This window comes from Maniola hyperantus, chromosome 21 (genome assembly GCF_902806685.2).
Source record: "Maniola hyperantus chromosome 21, iAphHyp1.2, whole genome shotgun sequence".
Lineage (NCBI taxonomy): Eukaryota > Metazoa > Arthropoda > Insecta > Lepidoptera > Nymphalidae > Maniola > Maniola hyperantus.
This window is the reverse complement of record NC_048556.1, coordinates 7,533,836-7,556,441: the sequence shown is the minus strand read 5'-3', so window position 1 is coordinate 7,556,441 and position 22,606 is coordinate 7,533,836. Positions and strand designations below refer to the sequence as shown.

General features: G+C 36.7%; 1 protein-coding gene across 5 annotated transcripts in view; it reads right to left on the bottom strand.

The window, feature by feature from the left end:
• shg (E-cadherin shotgun) overlaps positions 1–22,606 on the bottom strand; it is a 307,163-nt gene that overhangs the window by 208,057 nt on the left and 76,500 nt on the right. The gene's annotated exons all lie outside the window — the stretch shown is intronic.

Genomic DNA, 22,606 nt, shown 5'->3' with positions numbered 1-22,606 from the left:
AAGTAGTTTGTCTTTTTCAAAAAGAAACATAAAAACACAATTTTTGTGCGTACGCTTATCCACAGGATCTAACAGTTCGAAAGTATATTATAAAATCTAAGACCAAGTGTTCACTAGCAATAAAACTTACAACAATTTAGCTCTGTCTGTAAAAAGTCACATGCACGTAAGTTGCTGTGTAAATGTTATAGAAAATTTACATGTGCATAGTTTCGTACACTAAAACTTAGAATTTTTTGGCATCTTGAGCGAAAGCGGGGCGAGTAAGCTAGTATAAATTATTTTATTTTCTTGAAACTAACTTGAACTAGACTTCCAACTTGCAAAACTACTTTAAAGCAAAAGTGCTTTACGTTAAACACGTTTGCAAAAAGTTTTGGAACAAATACATTGTTGCGGCCAAATCGGATTTCGCAACAAATACATCTTTGCTTGTGCATTTTCTTATCCAACTCCCAGTCCGTTTAATTCAAACACAGTATCGAGTTGGTAAATAAATGTCCGATTTTCATTTTATTTTTGGACGAATAGTTTTTACTCGCGACTTCTTTACATCTGCATGGATTAAGCTTACAGTAATTCTATAAGTTCTTAAGCATGGGTTGCCTAGAAGAGATCGCTGTAGTGATAAGTTCGCCCTTTGTTTCTAAGTAAGTATCTCCTGTATTTTTATTTTTGTAATTTGAAAGCAATAAAGATGTTTAAATAAAGAAATTTATTTCAAAATCTCATAGGAATCTTTTAAAGAGAAGCTACTTACGTCTCCAGAATGTAAGCTATCTCCGGGGCAAATAATATCACGATGAATTTCGCAGTGTGACTGTCAAAAGGAACAAATACACGGATCCAATTTTCAATTATACATACCACAGACGTACCGCCGAGTCGCTAATCGTTACTTAAGATTGAGTTAAAACAAGACAGAGCACACTCACATAAATCTGTCTCGTTTTAATCTCGACTCTGTGTGCGGCTGTTAGACTTACAACATTAAAGCGAAGGAATAATTCTGGAGCACTGAGTGAAATGACCCATTCAATTTCTACCAGGCTGAACTTGGCAACTTTAATTTTGATCTTTGAAATAGAAAAATAGCCGTGGGTGTCGTTTACTTCGTCCTACTTGTTGTTACAGTCCGAAAGCCTGTAGGATATTTTGAGGAGGTGTTTGGTAAAAGATAGAAGTTCGTATTGTGGTTTTTCTGCATTGCCTAAGGCAGATATTCAAAAGAAACACAAAACTGTTTAAGTTACTGATTTATTAATTACTAGATGATGCCCACGACTTCGTTCGCGTGAACTCTTTGAATTTCCGGGATATAAAGTAGCCTATGTCACTCTCCAGGTCTTTAACTATACCCATGCAAAAAATCACGTCGATCCGTTGCTCCGTTGCGACGTAGATGAAGGACAAACCAACACACTTTCGCATTCATAATAAGGGTACTGATTTTACAAAGAGATGTTTGACAGATGCGTTTTCACATTGAAAGACGTGGTGGAAGAGAGGAAACTGCCGCTGCGGGTCATACCAGCTTATTGCCAGGGACACCAGTGTAGTTTATGTTTTATGAACAGCAGATACGAATATCTATAAAGTTAAGTACTTCTTAAACTTCAGTTAAAACGAGACAGATTTATGTACGTATATCTCGGACATTTTAATTGTAGATTTTGCTCAGACTTAGACTGAGACAGACTTACATCGAAACAGGTTTATATCCCTACCTAAATCTATCTCATTTTAACTCTGTCTTAGATCCGATCAAAGTCAAACTGTGGTCTATAGATCTCAGTCTAAATCTCCGGCTAAGAATTGAAAATAATTGGCTGTATTTCATGAAGGAATATTCTGAATCTGGTGGTGAGCCAACTAGACTTAAGTAATAGCTGTTTCGAATTCCCATCATTTTTTTTAAATTAACTACTTTTGCTGACATTTTCGCGAAAACGACTCTAAAGAAAAATGGTGGTAGAAACCCCGTTTAAAATTCACAATAAGATCCACTTAAAATCTAGAGTATACTTAAGCGAATAAATATTCAAACGCGTATTGTGACTTTGATTAGGGAAATTTTTACTGTTTTGGTCGTAAGCCAAACAATACAGTTTATGACTTTACTGAAAAAGTAGAAAGGGATAGGAAAAGACGAAGTTGAAAAAGCCATAATTCTTTTCAATATGGTAAAGGTGATAAGATAACGGAATTTTGTTGAACGAAAAATGTTTGGACCCATTTTTAAAGACAAAAGCAAGGCGACGGTACTCAAATATACATAAATTACTGTGAGTGGAACATTCAAGGGCCCGATAAGGTGGCCTGAGGCCACAAACTTGACGCAAAACTTACTGAAGAACGAGCATTTTCGTGGGATATGTCAGATTATCTGATATAGGTCAAACTAAGTTTATTGAAGGGGTCGGGACTCGGGAGCACTATCTGTATCGAGCCACGCAGCAAAAATAATTAATTATTTTAAGTTACACTTTGCAAAAGGTACAATAGTCAATTTGTTTAAAATTATTTAGAAAGTTATTGCAAAAAAAACAATATATAAAGTTTACTCGCGATGATTATACGCTTTAGTCGTAGTTAAGATGGTAGAGAATTTATAAATAAACAATTTTTTTGTTTGAATAGCACTACCTATTACAAAAGTGTGTTGGTTTGTCCTTCAATCATGCGGCAACAGAGCAACGGACTGACGTGATTTTATGCATGGATATAGTTACACACATAGGCTACTTTTATCCCGGAAAATCAAAGAGTTCCCACGCGATGTTTAAAAATCTAAAGCCACGCAGATTCGCGGGAATCAGCTAATAGACTATTAAGAATAGAGTTAGGATAAGTAGTAAATTATTGCCTACCAGAGGTTCGACGAAGCCAGCTAGGCTGAGCAATCGTGGGGTAAGAGAGCGACCCCAGTAATTCCGGGACCTTTATGGCAGAGTCATGGCAGAGTCGTTGTGGTGGTCATTTACCACGAGATCAAAGTCGTTGAAGTACTGTGACACTCCTTATACTGTTTTAGAAGTCATCTTGTTACAGTACGCGGCAGAAAATATTGTACATCGACCTTTATAAAGAGATAGCGGTTTCGTAGAGCGTGGTCTCTGTCGTTGAGACCGACAAAACGTCACATATGTATGAGTGACAAAGACGACGCTCTACGAAGCCAAAGTCTACTGCACTTTCATACATAAGTGTGATTTGTGAACACACACAAGTATACGTACGTAGAGGGTAAGGAATCACGGTAATTGTAGGTAAATTTCTGTGGCAAATTACACTTCGCAAGAAGTATGGCATCGCCGTATAGCGGTGGAATTATTTCTATACAAATCGCGGGGCTCGGTAGCACGAAGGTCCAAAGAAACTTAACTAATGGAACGGCTAATCTCTAAACTCTATCAATAGGGATGATGACTACTTACTAGTCAAATCAGCTACTTTTTATCAAATGTCAAAACGTTCACTTAGTATAAGAGCTTGTATGAAATACATAGATGTTACGTAATTTGACGTACTTTTTTAGTTAAATCAATAATTTCAAATGGTTAGCAAACTTAAAACTAACAGCGCACGTGGATTTTACGAATTTTGAAAGACTATTCAATAATTCCTAAGAAACAATTTACTTTTGACATAGGCATCATCTCAATAATAATTATGCAGAAGTATGTCAGTTCGATTAAAGTTAGAGTATATCAGTCAGATAGAACAATAAATTTTAAATTAGAAAGCTTTAACTAACCATACACTTGTAATTAGATATTAAACAGTGTAATTAAATGTTATCGCTGTTGTTAATTTGTGTGATGGTACATTAGCCACAATTTCATGTGTGTATTCATTTGGGTATTATAAATTGTTAATTATAGTTCCATGTAATTTCTCATTTCTTTTTTAATACTTTTTCTTAGTTTATGGCACACACTGCATTGTCATTTTTCTTCAAGATGAGATCACATACTAACTTGTCATCAATTTAGGAATTCTTTTGGTTTTTCACTGATTTTATAAAACTACGAATTTTGTTAAATAAATAACATTCAGCAAAGTTTATCAGTTAAATAAGTCACAGAGAAATAAAATCTACCAATTTAGTAAGTAATTTAAAACGAATAAGTCTACTTTATAAGACGTGCAATAAATATGAATATTAATAGAATCATTTAACCCTACAAAGGAATATTTTTCGGCCCATAGCAAAATGCTGGTAGACAAGGTAAATAAATTAAACTTAAAGCTGCTCTAAATGAGGTCTATTCAGCCGCACCTGAAACCTTAATTATAAATCAAATTAATAAAATTACACTGCGGTTCAACTACACAAAGGCACATCTAGTTGTTTTGTTTCCATTTCGCGGCCCGGTAGCATTTGTTACCCGCACACTACATATTGTATGCGGTTGAATAATAGCCCCACAACACACTTGGGGATGAATTTCATTATGCCTTTATGCTTGTGAGCGGGGAGTTTCTTTCGACGCTCCTGTTTTTATTGCGAGTCCTTTGATTCGTTTTGAATTTGAGGAGAAAACGATTGAGCTTTGTGTTGGTTACGCTACGAGTATGAATAGAAACTACTAAAACTAGAGCATGGTCCATTTGGCTCGTGTTCCCATAGAGACGGAAGTTCCTTTTTCGATTCGTCTTTAATATTTACGGTATTTACACTTCGTATACTCGAGATATGAATAATCGAGAAAAACGATCAGATGATATTGATAATAATCAAGAGTCGATAATAAATAATACTACAACTAGATGACGTCCACGACTACGTTCACTTGGATTTAGATTTTTAAAAATCCTGTTCAATCTCTTTGATTTTTCAGGATAAAAGTAGTTTATGCTGTCTCTGGGATGCAAACGGATTTCTGTTCCAAACGTCAAAATCGATTAAGTGGAAAGATAACAGACATTTTCGGATTTACATTTCTAGTCAATATTGGGATATGAACACCAGAACCGGAATTTATAGACCAGTTTCAAATATTTGCAACAATTAAAGGTCGCTCTAAATCTTGACAAAAAATAGATAAAATCAATTTTGCGATTAAAGAATAGGCTCAAAAATCAAGTAATGATGACGAACATAAAAATACACTGAACAATGGGTCTTTTATGAAACGTAAGTGAGCAACAAAGGGTCACTACAGGCGGTTATCAAAGTTAAAGTACATCATAAATTACCTGTTAACGTTAGGGCCTGCACAGACGAGGGACTTTTATCCGCGGAGGACAAAAGTCCCCGAAGCGTAGATAAATGGCCGCCGAGAACTTACCACGCACACGGTGTGCGATCATTTGTTCGCCAGAAGCAATCAACTGTCAAGCTCTCAACGCGGACTAAAATTAGCTGTATGCGATAACCTTGCCTGTATGCCTTAGATATTAACTGAATGCCTTGGAAAAGTTATTTAGCCTTTACTTTAAATAGATCTATTTAGAAATGCTGTGAATCAGGGAAACAAAAAAAGTGGCGTTATATCACAAGTGTGGCACGTTCAGTCACACAGTTACATACAGATGTGACTCATCGGGAAAATAAAATTCCTCTTGTGTCACACTAGGACTCAAGAGGAGTTTGTTCCCGTGATGCTACAGCGTTACTCACGAGAGTGTGACTCAACGGAAACAACCCTTTTTTCAAGGCCTGCCCCGTACTTTTGTGCTGTCCGGTATGTCGATGTCCTCGGCTATTTGAAGGCCTTTTTACCAGGGTACTTTTAGTCCCTCGTGTGCGTTATTCGATGCCACAGACCACCACCTTTAGACGTCTAATATCCGGACACCCCCGATCGCCAAGCTTAGGCAGTTGCTTAGCATAAAAGTTGGCCCACGCCAGTTCGGTACCCTCGTTCCGCACATTGTCTTGATTATGTGACTTTTGAGTTCACCAATCGCAACAAAGCATTCTCCCCTTTCCCCGCCAACATTTCGCGATTTTGTTTTCATGCAAAACCTTGTATTTATGCCTACTGCTGAGGTTGAATTCTTCGAGTTCGATGCAGTTGTAAACTATTTTGACGGACAAATAAGTACCCCGAGGACCGTCCCTCGTCTGTGCAGGCCTTTAGAACAGAACATGGCAATGCGTTCTGAATGAAATAGCATAAAAGACGTAGCAAGTCACTGGGGGAGAACATTAGTCATTTCAACGTGGTGTGACGTTGTAAATTTTGAACTACTAATTAGCGTTTCGCTTTTAATTAAAATCTATTTTGTTCAAAGTATGTTGGTGCCACCTAGCATCAAGGTGCAGAACTACGCGTGGGTCGATGTTCAGAGTTCATTCGAGCCACAATAGATGGCGTTTGCTTCGTTGTCAATTGTCGTAAAAATAAAACAAAATAATTAAATAAAACCATAATATCATTTGTTTATTGTTAAGTCATTAACAAAACGGTTCTTATAATATATCCTTAGGTTCCGCAAATATTCAAAATGAATTGGCTTCATGATCAAACTAACTGAGAGCGGCGACACTCGGGTTGCGTCTGGCAACACCGATAGGTGAGATTTAGAATTTTCCTGGAGTCAACATGTGAAGACGAATTTTTTTCGTTCCAGGAAAATCTCATTCTTTTTCGCCCATGGCTTCGCCTGGGAAAATACAATAGTAATAAATTTAGTCATCCTAACGTATTTCAATGTTTCATCAATTATGGTGAGTGAAAAATCAAGTAATGTGGATTCGACAAAATGGCGGTTTGGTTAGAGAAAATCCTAATTTTATGATTTCATTCCAGTTCCAGTTATTTTATCTTCCCAAATAAATGAGGATAATGGGTTGTGGGTGGACTTCTGAAAACCATTGGTGGCCAGGAGTTCAATAGGTGAGTTGTGTTTGATCGGGAAAATTCCACGTGTCGAAATTTTCACACAGCACAAATTATAATCTTGTTTTTCTTTGTTACAGGGTTTACGTTTTTAATTTTACGTTTACGTTTACGTTTACGTTTACGTTTCGGTTTTCGTATTTATTTCTTTTGCACATTCACGTTGGCAACTTAATTGCTATGGATAAGACTTGGTGAAAATCTTTGTAATGAAACATTTCGGTTGTGAAGAATCAAATAAATTGAGTTTTGGATCTTGGCCGATGCCGTCCAGCTACATTGCAGTCTTCGCACCTACAAGTAAGCTAGTGTTTGTATCCTGCAACAGTTTAGTGAACCTTCTTGGTGCATGTGTACAGTAAGAACCCTGTCTTTACTACTGAGCTTTTATTTTGAAACAATTTTATAAATTTTACTGTGTCATTGTCTATTCCATGCCAATGGCATCTTAAATTTAAAACATAGATTTATGTACTATCTACCTAAGGCATTCTAATGTATCTAAATTAAGTCTTGGCATTAAGCTAGAATAACTAAGTATTATTAGCCATCACTAAGTATTAAGCGACCCCGGTAAAAGTTACATTAAAAACAATTTTGCCTAACATCTAGCAAATTTCATTTATAACACCTCATATACATTACAAGGGAGTCGACGGCTAGCTTCTATTCTTTACTAGGTAGATAGATCAAGTAAAGTAAATTATTTTTTTCCTCTAATCTTTGTAAGGTGGTAGATTATTCCGTATCCGGGTATATTTCTATTCCGTCCAATTTACCGCCCTTACAAATGGCGCCCGAACAGGGACTTGCGGTACCGAATTTTGAAAAACCATTCAAAATACATTGTGATGCTTCTGCATATGGTGTTGGCGGTATGCTAACGCAAGAAACCGATGGTTGCGATCATCCCATTGCGTATGTCAGTAGGAGCCTAAATAAAAACGAAAGGAATTACAGCGCGACGGAACGCGAGGCTCTAGCTGTGATTTTTGCAGTGGAGAAATTTCAGGCTTATTTTGGTTCCAAGCCAGTCACAATTATCACAGACCATGCGTCCCTAAAGTGGTTCTTAAATTTAGAAAATCCCTCAGGACGACTCGCCAGATGGGGTTGTAGATTATCACAGTATAATTTTGTTATCGAACATAGGAAGGGTTGTGATAATGTAGTTCCGGATACCTTGTCGAGACTCATACACGTAGATGTAGTTGGTGATCGTAATGATAACTCTAGTCAACAAGTTTTGGTAGATGACTGGTATGACAAAACATTTAATGGCTGTAAAATCAATCCAGCAAATTTTCCGAATTTTAGTATTTTGAACGATAAACTATATCGTTACAGTAAATGTAAATACCAGCTTCTCAGTGAGTTCGACTGGAAAGAGGTAGTCCACAAGAACGACATCATTAGAATTATGCAACAAAACCATGCAGATGCAACTGCAGGTCATTTTGGTGTGTTCAAAACTCATCGCAGATTATCCCTCAGATATTTTTGGCGTGGTATGTATAAGGACGTGGTTGAGTACGTTAAAAATTGTGATACTTGCTCTGCGTATAAACACACGACATCAGCCACTCCAGGTCTGCTTGGGAAGCCTAAAGTCTGCGAGAGACCTTTTCAGGTCATTTCGGCTGATTTAGTCGGACCTTTGCCTAGGTCTAAATCAGGATTTACATTTCTTTTTGTGGTGACGTGTTGTTTTTCGAAATATACAATGTTGTTTCCGTTACGGCGTGCCACAGGTGCCGCTGTTGTTAAAGCGCTAGAGAATTTTGTATTTTTGAACCATAGTGTTCCAGAGACTGTGATTGTGGACAATGGGTCCCAATTTACAGGATCTGAATTCCGTAATCTCATTAAGCGTTATAATATTCCGAAATTACACTACACACCACTGTACACTCCGCAAGTTAACCTTGTTGAGAGGTACAATAAGGTTGTTATGACTGCTGTAGCCGCTTTTGTGAAAGATAACCACAGGTCCTGGGACGAAAACCTGTACAAGGTCCAGTTCGCCATAAACAGTGCGGTTAATGAATCCACTGGATTCTCCCCGTTCTTCCTTGTCCACGCTAGAGAACCGGTTTTAAATGGTTCCTTCTATAAGGACACGGATAAGGAGTACGAGGCCGGAATTCCAAGGGAGGAATACGCAGGAAAGTTTGGAACTTTGGAGGACATATTTGGTCAGGTTAGGAGAAATTTGTTTCAGGCTCATGCAGAGTATGCAACGCATTACAACTTAAGGCGTAGGTCTGCAAGCTATTCTGTTGGGGATATAGTGTGGAAAAAGACCTATCCACAAAGCGACGCTACAAATTTTTTCGCAGCTAAGCTGGCACCTAAGTATGAAAAGTGCAGGGTTGTCAAGGTTTTGTCACCTTTGGTTTACGAACTAGTTAGAGTAGCTGACAACCACCCAATAGGCACTTGGCATATTAAGGATATTAAGAAGTAGATATTTGCCATTACTTAGTTTGGTCTAAACTGTTTGAATATTTAAGTTATCAATATTCAATTAGGAATTTGAATGAGTGTAGTGATGTTCTGAGTTAACAGTTACATTACCATGGTTCAGTTGAGGAGGAATGTAGTGGATGTATGTAGGGATGAATATGTGATGATTGGAATGCTTGTGGTAGACCAACCGGTTGAGAAAGTAAAAATGCAAATATCGTACTTTGGGGATAACGAAAAGGGGGGGTTTTGTGTTTTGTTTTCGTTTTCCTTCTAGATAATGGATCATTTCTGTTATTTTTCCGATTCTGTTCCGAGATCTATTTTCTAGGAGAGTTATTTCGTTTTTTTTCTCAGATTCCGATTTTGATTCGGTTTTATTTTTCCGAATGGGATAGAGAACGGTTGCCATATCAGATGGACCCGTTCACAACCAGATTTTCCGTATTTGTTGAGTAACAAATATTACGATGGTAGTTTAAAAGAGTGAACCACCGTAGGCCTAGACGCATTCTATCAGTCAGCTGAAGAATGATGCCAAGATGTTTCCACTCAAGTGTCTTAGACACCATGAAGTTTTTTTGTATATATTCTTTTTAGAAGTTAGGGTTGTGTAGTTAAGTATAATGTATAAAACCTTACACTGTTTTCAGTATATTTATTTTGTTAGACAATTTTCCTTGTTAGTAGTAGATGTGCGTTCACGCGTAACTTCTGTGTTTTTTTTGTTTGTTTGTTTCAGGCAAATTGTTAGTAGTTGTTGGATGACGCTGAGGGCAGCGTGGTTCAACCTGTTGAACCTTTTCGTAGGAGGGGAAGTATTGTGACGTTGTAAATTTTGAACTACTAATTAGCGTTTCGCTTTTAATTAAAATCTATTTTGTTCAAAGTATGTTGGTGCCACCTAGCATCAAGGTGCAGAACTACGCGTGGGTCGATGTTCAGAGTTCATTCGAGCCACAATAGATGGCGTTTGCTTCGTTGTCAATTGTCGTAAAAATAAAACAAAATAATTAAATAAAACCATAATATCATTTGTTTATTGTTAAGTCATTAACAAAACGGTTCTTATAATATATCCTTAGGTTCCGCAAATATTCAAAAATGAATTGGCTTCATGATCAAACTAACTGAGAGCGGCGACACTCGGGTTGCGTCTGGCAACACCGATAGGTGAGATTTAGAATTTTCCTGGAGTCAACATGTGAAGACGAATTTTTTTCGTTCCAGGAAAATCTCATTCTTTTTCGCCCATGGCTTCGCCTGGGAAAATACAATAGTAATAAATTTAGTCATCCTAACGTATTTCAATGTTTCATCAATTATGGTGAGTGAAAAATCAAGTAATGTGGATTCGACAAAATGGCGGTTTGGTTAGAGAAAATCCTAATTTTATGATTTCATTCCAGTTCCAGTTATTTTATCTTCCCAAATAAATGAGGATAATGGGTTGTGGGTGGACTTCTGAAAACCATTGGTGGCCAGGAGTTCAATAGGTGAGTTGTGTTTGATCGGGAAAATTCCACGTGTCGAAATTTTCACACAGCACAAATTATAATCTTGTTTTTCTTTGTTACAGGGTTTACGTTTTTAATTTTACGTTTACGTTTACGTTTACGTTTACGTTTTACGTTTAGCTTCAGTTTTCCGTTTTAGTTTTCCGTTTGCGTTTCGGTTTTCGTATTTATTTCTTTTGCACATTCACGTTGGCAACTTAATTGCTATGGATAAGACTTGGTGAAAATCTTTGTAATGAAACATTTCGGTTGTGAAGAATCAAATAAATTGAGTTTTGGATCTTGGCCGATGCCGTCCAGCTACATTGCAGTCTTCGCACCTACAAGTAAGCTAGTGTTTGTATCCTGCAACAGTTTAGTGAACCTTCTTGGTGCATGTGTACAGTAAGAACCCTGTCTTTACTACTGAGCTTTTATTTTGAAACAATTTTATAAATTTTACTGTGTCATTGTCTATTCCATGCCAATGGCATCTTAAATTTAAAACATAGATTTATGTACTATCTACCTAAGGCATTCTAATGTATCTAAATTAAGTCTTGGCATTAAGCTAGAATAACTAAGTATTATTAGCCATCACTAAGTATTAAGCGACCCCGGTAAAAGTTACATTAAAAACAATTTTGCCTAACATCTAGCAAATTTCATTTATAACACCTCATATACATTACAAGGGAGTCGACGGCTAGCTTCTATTCTTTACTAGGTAGATAGATCAAGTAAAGTAAATTATTTTTTTCCTCTAATCTTTGTAAGGTGGTAGATTATTCCGTATCCGGGTATATTTCTATTCCGTCCAATTTACCGCCCTTACAGTGGCACGACGTCATGTTTTCATAGAGGCCAGCGTGCAAATGAACTTCGCTATGGAATATGGAGTAACTGGTATTTATGTAGTAAAAAATCTAATTTAAATAAGACATTGCGTTTAGAATTAAGGTAAAAACTGTTAATAATAATTTATATTATAATATATATTGGCTTGTAACATTTCAGTACATTAACAGTAGCTACTCGAACCTAGGACCTTGTGATTCGAAGCCAGTTAGACAACATAGCAGTAGGTTGTTGACCGCGAAGTAGTTTTTTTACCCTATTCTGTGTTATAGACATTTGATGTCCTGGTTGAAAAGTCCCTTTTTTGGTAAAAGTGAGAACCGGGAACTTTGCGAGAACTTAGTTAATGACCTTTTGAAGTTAAATCTAAATATATAAAAGGAAAAGGTGACTCACCGACTGACTTACTGACTGATCTATCAACGCACAGTTCAAACTACTGGACGGATCGGGCTGAAATTTGGCATTCAGATAGCTATTATAACGTAGGCATCCGCTAAGAAAGGATTTTTGAAAATTCAACCCCTAAGCGGGTGAAACAGGAGTTTGAAATTTGTGTAGTCCACGCAGACGAAGTCGCGAGCATAAGCTAGTTAAATATAAGAGTACAAAAGATAAATTCATACTTTAGACAATATTGTGCGCAATGAACTAATTAAAACTTTAAATTACATTAACTACCTAGTTATTTGTGTCTTGAAATGTTATAGTTCGTAGTGTACCAGAAACTTCGCTTGCTTTGCACCAAATAGAAATGCTCAATTGCTTTTGAAGTGCAGAAAATTGTTTAATTAAAATTTCTATATTGCCTGAACGTGGCACCTCGTAATTAAAAGGATAAGTATAAAGAATCATTAAGAATATCATCATCACCATGATCAAACCATCGCCGGCTCACTACAGAATGAGAAGGGTTTTGGCTATAGTCTACCACGCTCGCCAAGTGCAGATTGGCAGACTTCACACACCTTTGAGAAATTTGTGGAGATCTCTGAGGCATGCAGGTTTCCTCGTAATGTTTTTCTTCCCCGTCAAAGCAAGTGATATTTAATTACTTTAAACGCACATAACTCCGAAAAGTTAGAGATGCGTGCCCGGGATCGAACCCCCGACCTCCGATTAGGAGGCGGACGTACTAACCACTCAGCTTCATTTGAATGATAAACTATAACTTTTAGAAATAAGAACCGTATTAAAAACGAATATTTTACCCGATATATCATGAGACCACCTCCATAGTACCATAATCCATTGTCACCGAAGTTACATAATAAATGTTTGGGTAACTGATCTAAAATTCAATTTCAAAATTGACCACAAACTAACACGGCAAGTTAAATAAAAGTCGGACTCGCACACAAAGGGTTCCGTACCATCGTACAAGAAATAACTAACATTTAATTGTTTTTATTTTATTTTCATGACGACCCTTTTGTAATTTTTATTAAGTATTTGTTGTTACAGCGCAATACATAACATTGTGTGAAAATTTCAACTCTCTATTCATTACGGTTCACGAGTTACACCTTGCTGACAGACAGACGAACAGAGGAGGCTTAGTAATAGGGTCCCGTTGGCAACCTTCGGGTACGGAACTCTAATAAAAAGGAAGCTAATTTTTAATGAGCAAAAAATGTGAAGAATATAAAATACAGCCACGCAAGTGTAGTGAAAAATTTTTAGTATCCTCGTAAAATATTCGAGCCAGATTTGTCGTCTGAGGCGTTCCTCAAGAAAATCCTAACAAAATAGCCTTGAGATAGTCGGCTTGCACATTCATCGCACATAAATTAGACTCGAAGCCAGCCTCTTGGTTTATTTTGCCGGGTTCGTTGTGACACTTCTGACAAAGGACTTTTGAATAAAACGTAACTCGCAGAGTCGAGAGTGGAAATGAGTAATTCAAACCTGTTTTAATACACTGATTCAGGCGCCTGCTGGCTCCAGTGTCGCGTATAAAGTTGTTCCTTTGTTGACAAAAGGAAACGACTCTGATTCGCTTTAACTATTGAAATGGGTGATTACATTTTATATTGTTGCATGAATCTATTTGAGTCTCATAAAAGACTTGAGGCGATCTTGTTTCGACATCTAACTTTATTTACCTTCTTCCTACAATCTTTTGCTACGTATTCAGTAGTATTCACTTGCAGTAGGTAGGCTCGTTGTTTTTCAATTTCGAGCAAGTTCAAATATCTGGACACAACATAGAGCTTAGTATCTTTGAAACATGCTCGTCAAGCAATAATGGGATATTGGAGAAAAAGTCCAGCACATAGAACAGGACCTACTTGCTGTATGTTACTTGTAAGTAACAACTAACGGCCGGTTCACACATGTCACCGTTTTACTGTTCCGTTTTATCGTGTACGTTTTTTTTTCGTCGATGGCGTATGTAGTTGTATAAGCGACTTCACACATAGCACAGTATTCTGTATACAGTAAAAAATATCGTTCCGTAAAAAAATGACATTCCGTTTTGTCATCGAATACTGGACGGACGGAACGGAAATATACGGATAAGTAGAATTTTAACGGATAGATATTGTGTGATTTACTGCGTGTTTTACAGTGTGGTATACTGCGAATTTTCTGTTCACACATCGCATCCAGTAATGACGGATCCGTTGAACGTTATACGGTGCCTATGTGTGAACAGAGCATAAATTTATGACGTATCCGTTAAAAACGTACCAGTAAAACGGACTTCCATGTGTGAACGGGCCGTAAGTAGATGTTGCCCGCGACTTTCATTTTCATTTGAAGAGTTTTGTCTATGTGGCTTTCCATCTTTACTTACATCCATGCAAAAATTACGTGGATTCGTTACTCATTGCAAAAAGTAAGTACACTTTCGTATTTACAATTTAGTAGTAGGATATGCTATTTATTATTATTTAAGTACTAAGTTATACTTGTTATAATAATGGAAATCAAGCAACACATAAAATATACATTGTGTATGTACTCGAGTCTCTTAAAAAATAAAGGGTCTTCAATAAAGATGGGGTATAACAAAATAAAGCCCAATAAAGAAGGGCGATAGCTTACTTTTATAATCTTCAATATTACCGACCATAATTTTCATGGATCGTTCCCGGCCGTCGTACCGCAGTACTTCGCCTCATCGGCGGTATATTCCTCGTACACCACATATTACATACTATCTGTGACCGGCGGATCATAAAATAGAACTTATGCGAAAAATATGTAAATTACGAATTGTTCCTGAACCATGCAAATCACCGACTATAGACACTACAGATATTTTTGTATATTTGGATAAATTGTTTGGAGTTGAACAATGCCTACTGGAGTTTTTCATTGAAGTCTGCAGTATCTTGACCACATCGTGCGATACAAGAAATACCGATTGCTGCAACTTATCAAATCATTTTTTTTAATTTCATGTTGTAAAGGTAGCGCATAACTGAGTAGGCTCCTGCGGTAGTGGAGCGGTGCGGGAGGGTGACAGTTGTCACAAGTTGACGAATCACTGAGCTCTGGCGTCACGTCATCCACACCCTTCCCTCTCCGCTTCACTACCGCAGGAACCTACGCATCTTTAACTTTGCTCAGACGAGTTAAAATGGGTCAGATTTATGTGAGATATATGGCTCTGTCTCGTTTTAACTCAGTGTTAAGTCTAAACAAAGTCAGAGTGCGCTCTATAGATCTCACCTTTTGTATCTCTTATGCTATGTCTGTGACTCTACCACCACCGGTTCGGAGTGAAGATTCTACTGAGAAGAGCAAAAGAAACTCAGCAATTGCTCTTTTCAAGTCATAAAAAGTTACGCTATGTAAATAATACACTGCAACATGTTGTGGGCAATTGAATCTTGCTCAGCCGGTTGCCTTGTCACTAAGCTAGCCGAAGATCTTACAAACGACGTAGGTACCTACCTAACTCCTAGCTCAAAATCTCAATATTCGCGAGTGTTACATATTAGCTTTAGTTTAATGTCTTAATTTTAATAATATATCTATGTTCTGAGCGGATAAATATATGAAGAGTCAAACTGCACAAAGGACACCTAAAGAATTTTTTAAGTTAAGACCATATTTAAACAAAATATAACTTTTACCTTTAAAGAAAGTCATCCGTTTATGCGGAGATGAAATAGATTACCATATTTATAAAAACAGTGAGGATACGTCCAAACTGAAAGACTAGCTCAAGAGGGATCCTATTTAAATGAAGATTGGTCCGTTGAAATATCGCAAGCCGTAAATTTAAAAATATAAGGGGTACTTAAGTATATTTTAAAGGTAATATTTTCGGTGAATTTACATTTTAAGCAGTTCGTTAAATGACGGAAGCTTTTAGTAATTAATTAACTAGAACAGTTCAACTGGGCTTATATAAATAAAATTGCTCTCTGGTAGCGCATTCGAGCTTATTTAAATTTAAATGATGACATTTCATTTCATTTTTCACGTTTCACTAACTATTATTATATTATCATAACAATCATGTAACCTAAAGTTACTATTTTAATTAATATTTCATTGAGTTAGACCTAATATTTACAACGACTTCTAAATTCTAGCTACTTCGTCATAAAACCTTCGAAAAAACTTCGTCTTTGAAATTCTGAGACACAACTTAGACATCGCAAACCTACCTAATTTTTAAACATAACTTTATGCTAATATGACGAAACAATTTTTATGTATGAGATAAGATCACATACTTAATGCAGCTGACATCTCTTCAATGAATATGCGATCAACGAGAAGAAAAATCAAGCAAATATGCTTTGGATTGAAGCAAATATATTAAAGCGACTTATACGTTAAAATATTTACCACAATCCTAATATTACTCAAAACTCGAGAAGTTATAAAGTGGATACAGATTACAGATTCCCAGATAGCAGAATCTGTAACATTATCATATAGAGTGGTAGTATCATAAAACTAGCAAACTAAGTGCGATCACTTATCGACTACGCGCGGGCTTGACGCAAAAATGGGAAGTAGCTTTCCATGTCGCCAATTTAGACGCTATTAACTTGAATAAAACCAAGAAAGATCTCCTGCGGGTTAAGGGTCACTTGTTCCTTGGCTTTTGCTCTTAGCTTAAAGTGTATTTATGGCTAATTCAATAAGGAAAAGGCAGAAAACTCTAAGGAGAACGTGTGAGCTTTTGAACAAGATAATTTTTTTTGGTGGCGAGTTAGCTGTTGTCTGCGATTTCACTGTTGGTAAGAAAGAGATGATTCAGTCAAAGATGGAAGCGAGCGGACCTAGACCAGTCTTTCTTAAACCCTGAACCGCGGAGACATCTACGCGGCATGGTAGGTACCAGAACTTTAAATCGAGTAGCATCACATCTTTGTTGCTAAGGTGGTCATGGCTGAAGTATCTCTCCAGAGCAGACCAAAGACAATTTAGAAAAATGTACCAAGCGAATTGGTGCTCATAACTCAGGTTTTCCTAGTAAGGGTGTTAAAGCACTATATTTAAGGAGTCTAAAGTCCACTCGTCCTATTGAACCGCTTATCTGGTTTCTGGTTTGATTAAATTTTGTAATGCTGTCACTTTTTGAGACAGGTGGTAAGTATTTAACTAAACACATTGGCGCAAGTCTAACTTTTAAAAACAAAACTTTTTAAAACTTCAATAAAGATATTTAGTTTAAAAAAAATGTCCTGCCGAAAATAGAACCAAGGGTGTCCAATTATAAGATCACAAAGCTAACCACAGTACGAAGGCGTATGAGGCAGGTAAGTGGGTATATCCATATCTATGTACCTACTATAGTAATAAAAATGTTTACTAACTCCCGTTATTACGCTGATAATTCGTGTCTTGATTGTAATATGATCATAACATCGCTTTTTGGAGGTACTAAAATATAATAAGCAGACGCCATAAAAGACAATCTAGTTATTTTACACGTCTATAGAAATTTTACGAGCACATTAGAGAAGAGGCAATCTCGAAATGTTGTTGTATAAAAGGTACCTTCTAATGTTCGAAATCATAAATCAACTGCAGTTTAGTATACCTACGAGAATAACAAGGCACCGATTCTAAGCACAACCTAATTTTAGAGTATTCGCACCCTCTTCTTACTATTGTAATATGAAAAGGACAGAAGCAGTTTGACATTTCTAAATTTAATTTTTAGATGGTAAAACCCGTGATTTTAGTACGCACTCGCGAACCTACTGTTTAAATTTGTATTGTGCACTAAAATTTAGAGTCTTTAAATGTGAAAGTCATGTTCCGTTCCTTTTTTAGCATTAGTAAAAAGAAAAGGATGCAGATACTCTAAATTTAGTTTAGAGAGAGACGAGAGAATCGGGGCCTATGATTATCTAAGTTTAAAAATACATATGTCTATCCAGTAAGGTAGGTCCAATTTGGAGAAAGAGGTCAGCCCACGAATCCAAATCGGCTGGGCAGCGTTCAGGAAGCTTCCAGATGACTTTTTGTTTAAAGTTCCTCAGTGCTTGAAGACTAAAGACTTCAACAATGCGTGTGCCAATGATGACATATGGATCCGAGTCATGTTGGTTTACTTGCGATTTTGTTCGTAACTACGTTTCGATAGCAATAAGGCACCTCTAGGAATTGTATTACGTAGCATTGTAAACAAGCCTAATATTTGATGTACCAACCATTTATTATGACCGAGCCATAATATTTTTAGGTACGCCTTTAAAAAATACGGCTCCATCTTGTTTTCTTTATTCCAACACATAATCCATACAACGTAATAAAATTCAATTTTACTCGCTTCATAAACATTTATTTACATCGATATCAAAAGGCTTCTTTTCCTATTTTCGTTATACAAATCATTGGCACAGTAATTTGGGAGATTATAACACTCATGCATTCAATAAAAATAATGTAGATATGGTAGATTAATCATTTCATATAGAGACCATACTATTCACCATATTCACCATAGTTTTCACTATTAAGCAACTTGTATATTGCAGGAATAAACAGTGGATTACACTCTATCTTTAGATAGTCTATTACCATCACGATAACATGTTGCAGTACAAATTATACATGCACATATTATAATTTGTATACTAATTATTGTACAGGTAGGTTGACCTTAAGATTTATGTAGAATGTTGTCGATTTGGGCGTACTAATATTTTAAGTTTAATATTTACGTAATTCGTCGCTTATTTACGTAATCATCATCATCATCATCAACCGATAGACGTCCACAGCTGGACAAAGGTCTTTCGTAGAGACTTCCTCACGCCACGGTCTTGCACCGCCTGAATTCAGCAGCTCCCTGGATTTACGTAATAGCTTGATGGTAATGCTTATATATTAACGGTAACACCATACCAGTGACTCACGAGTTTACTAAGTACAGGTTTACCATAAGGAAAATCATCGTCTGAACGCAATCGGATTATGGAGTTGTCTCTTCCGTTCAAGTTTTTACACGGATTACGAATGTTCCATAGGCCTAACACGACTCATTATCAGGATACCTTTTTATAGGATCCTACCATATTAAGATCAATTAAATAGCAAAACCTACATGATATAGATTTCATATATTCTTAACAGGTTAATGCTGGAGTGTAATGAACGATCTTACTAATTGATAGACGCTGATTTAGCATTCTAATATGGGAACTGCTAAGCTGAGACTGACATTTTTTTAAGAATAATATCATGAAGAAACCTGCGTGCCTGTGAGTTCTCCATAATGTTCTCAAAGGTGTGTTAAGTATGTATTGAAGATGATGAGGATGGTACGTAATTAAGCAAGGAATGTATGTAATAAGTACTTAATAAGGCTTGTATTAAGGCAGGTAATTAGGCTTGGCACGGAATTTCTACATAATATAACATACGGGTTTATTTAGTAATTTTAATAAAACCACAAATAAGTACCTTACCTAGGATCAGACTCATTTAAATTGCAAATTGTGTTCAACCAATACTTTTTTTTTCCTGAAAATCAGTGGAGTCGTAGTTGAAAATCATCTTGCTATCTCCCTTACACGCCTGCAACTAATGTAATTTCTCTTATTCAACAGACATTATAATAAAAACAAAAAAAAACACATCTACCCCGTTCACTAAGTAATTTCTCCTGATTATTCTAAAAATTTCTCTATATAAAGTACCTAACCCGAAATAATAAGAACACACATAAAATAATTAATTCAGTCGGAACTTTAATCTACATTTCCATTATCCAGGTATTTAATGCTGTGGAATTATAATACGGTATTGCTCTCAATCCCCGTGAAGAATGTCGTGACTTATGTCACTGGACACTCGCCCCGGGTAGGGTTGACACTTGACAAATTAGTTTTACGTTTTTTAACTCGTGTTTCAGCTGAAATTTGGTCCTCTTTAACCAAAACTAATTGGTAACGTATAACAATAGAATATCACATAGCAATATCTAAAAATTGCGCATATTAAGTACCTAATATTAACTACTGGTTTAGGTAAGTAAATAATTTAACCATTTAAGGCTAGCATTAAGTTTTATTGTAATATTTTCAATTAAATTAAATAACATTTTTATTGTGACATCGATACTTTCAGATTTTTTTGTTTTTTTTTCACAGCGCAACCACTTAACCAATTACAAAGAAATTTGGTACAGGAATAGCTTGCATCCCGGGAACAAAGAAGCTATTTTTATTCCGGAAAATTAAAGAGTTCTCACGGAATTTTTAAAAACGTAAATTCACGCGGACGAAGTTTGAAGGCATCATTTAGTACGTTATAATGTGACACAGATAGAACGACCATTACGACAGTTTAATCTCCAAAATCTTGAACATTTTTTACTAGCTGGCGTGTGGCAACCCTAGACGTGGACAACCCGTCGAGACTAGAGGTTGTCGGGCAGCCGCAGTGCATTGACCCCGACTGACCGTCGTCGCCCGCGCACCTCTCGTTCGCGCTTCGCTAATAAAACCACGTTGCTTTAGACGTTATTTATTACTCTAGTTATACATGTGGGTCAATATCACAGGCCTATAAAAGTGGATTTTCGTAGCATCAATCGTCATCTTTGATGCGAAATGTACGTGTGCGTAAAAAACCGGTTAAGTGCGAGTCGGACTCACACACGAAGGGTTCCATACCATCATACGAGAAATAACACTTTTTAATTTGCATGGCAGCATGTTCATGAGATACATCCCGCTGATAGACAGAAGACGGACATCACGATGTTTTCCTTCACCGTTAAAATAAATGATATTTGCTTAAAACCAACGCACATAACTCGAAAAAGTTAGAGTTGCGTGCCCTGGATCGAACCACGGGCTCCCGAATAGGTCGAAGTCTTAACCACTAGGTCATACGGAATACCACACAGTTTATTAATATTATGTCATGTATTTTGCTGGGAGCTATCTGACTCCCCAACGTTATTTCTCAAGGCGCTTGATAAGTAGGTAGAATTTATTATGTACGTCATAATAAAAGCACACAAGCCTTTTCTAATGAGTCATATAGTCACAATACCCGAATTTTATACGATTTCCCTTACGCGGAAGTGGAATTTATTCAGAGGCAGTGAGCGTTATTGAATCATGAATCAATTCGGCGTACTGAATGTAGCCTACTTACTCATTACTGATACAAATTGCGAAATGTTGCGAAAACAGATTTTCAGGTCAGAGTATTCAGTTAGTTAAGCTATACGTTTATATCTTATTAGCTCATATAAGAGACATTTTTTAGCAAATTGGGCAAAAGAGGTACGAAATAAGGATTTGCATAGAGGATGAAATTAGTTAAACGAAACTTTCAAGACTTGCTTGGCATACGATCATCAAAAGCCAAAAGTACAGATTTTTAATTTTAATCAAAAATTAAACCTCAGTGTAATCTCTAAGATTCTTAAGAATATCCATCCATTTACGTAAAGAAAAACTGTACTCGGTAAAAATCTTGCAAAACAAGGCCCAAGGCAAAATGTTCAAAGCGATGTAACTTCTGTTTGCGATACGCCGCGAAACATTTTTAAACCGAACTTTGACTACTTTACAACTGTTCTTAAATAAATAACGAGGAAACTGCAACAGCGATCAGTGTTCCCAAAGTTATGAACTTTTACAAATACACTTAGTTTGTTCGGTGTCGGTTACGCTTCGCAGACTTTGATTTTAAGGGTTCCGTGTCTCCAGAGAGAAAAAAGAATCCTTATAGGATCACGTCATTGTCTATTTGTCCATCTATCCGTACATCCATCCGTCTGTCTGTGGACTCTATCCCGTCTATTAAGAATCGCCAAGGGAATCAAAACCTATGGGGTAGGTCCCCGTTGACCTAGTCATGAAATTTGGCAGGCAGAAAAGTCTTGCAGCACAAGTACAGCGAAAACACTGATGTGGCTACATCACAGAAAAAGTTAAAAAGTGTTACTTATTCAGAAAAAGAAAGAAAACTAATTTACCTTCTTTAATTTATTTCTTGTAGGTATGGAACCCTTCGTCTGCGAGTCCGACTCACACGTGGCCGGTTTTTATATATTTTGGCCACTAACCGTTTTCTTTTATAAATAGCGTCTTCCCTTTAACATTACGCTTCATAGATTGAATAAAAGTTGCTTCTTGACTTCGGCGTTCGGTGATTTTTATCTTTTAGTTGTGTGGTTTGTTTTGTTTTATTCTCTCTTATTGATAGCATCCTCCTATTGACATTATCGTTAATAGATCTACTTTTCAATTTAAGATGTGGCTTCTTGAATTTGGAGTCGGTCGTGCTTGATCAATTCGAGCATTTTATTGAACGATAGATCAGATTAAACCATAATAATCTATTTTCTCCGCCGCTGGATTCATCATCATCCTCATGATCAACCCATCGCCGGTTCACTACAGAGCATGGGTCTCCTCTCAGAGTGAGAAGGATTTTGGCCATAGTCTACCACGCTGGCCAGGTGCGGTTAAGCAAACTTCACACACCTTT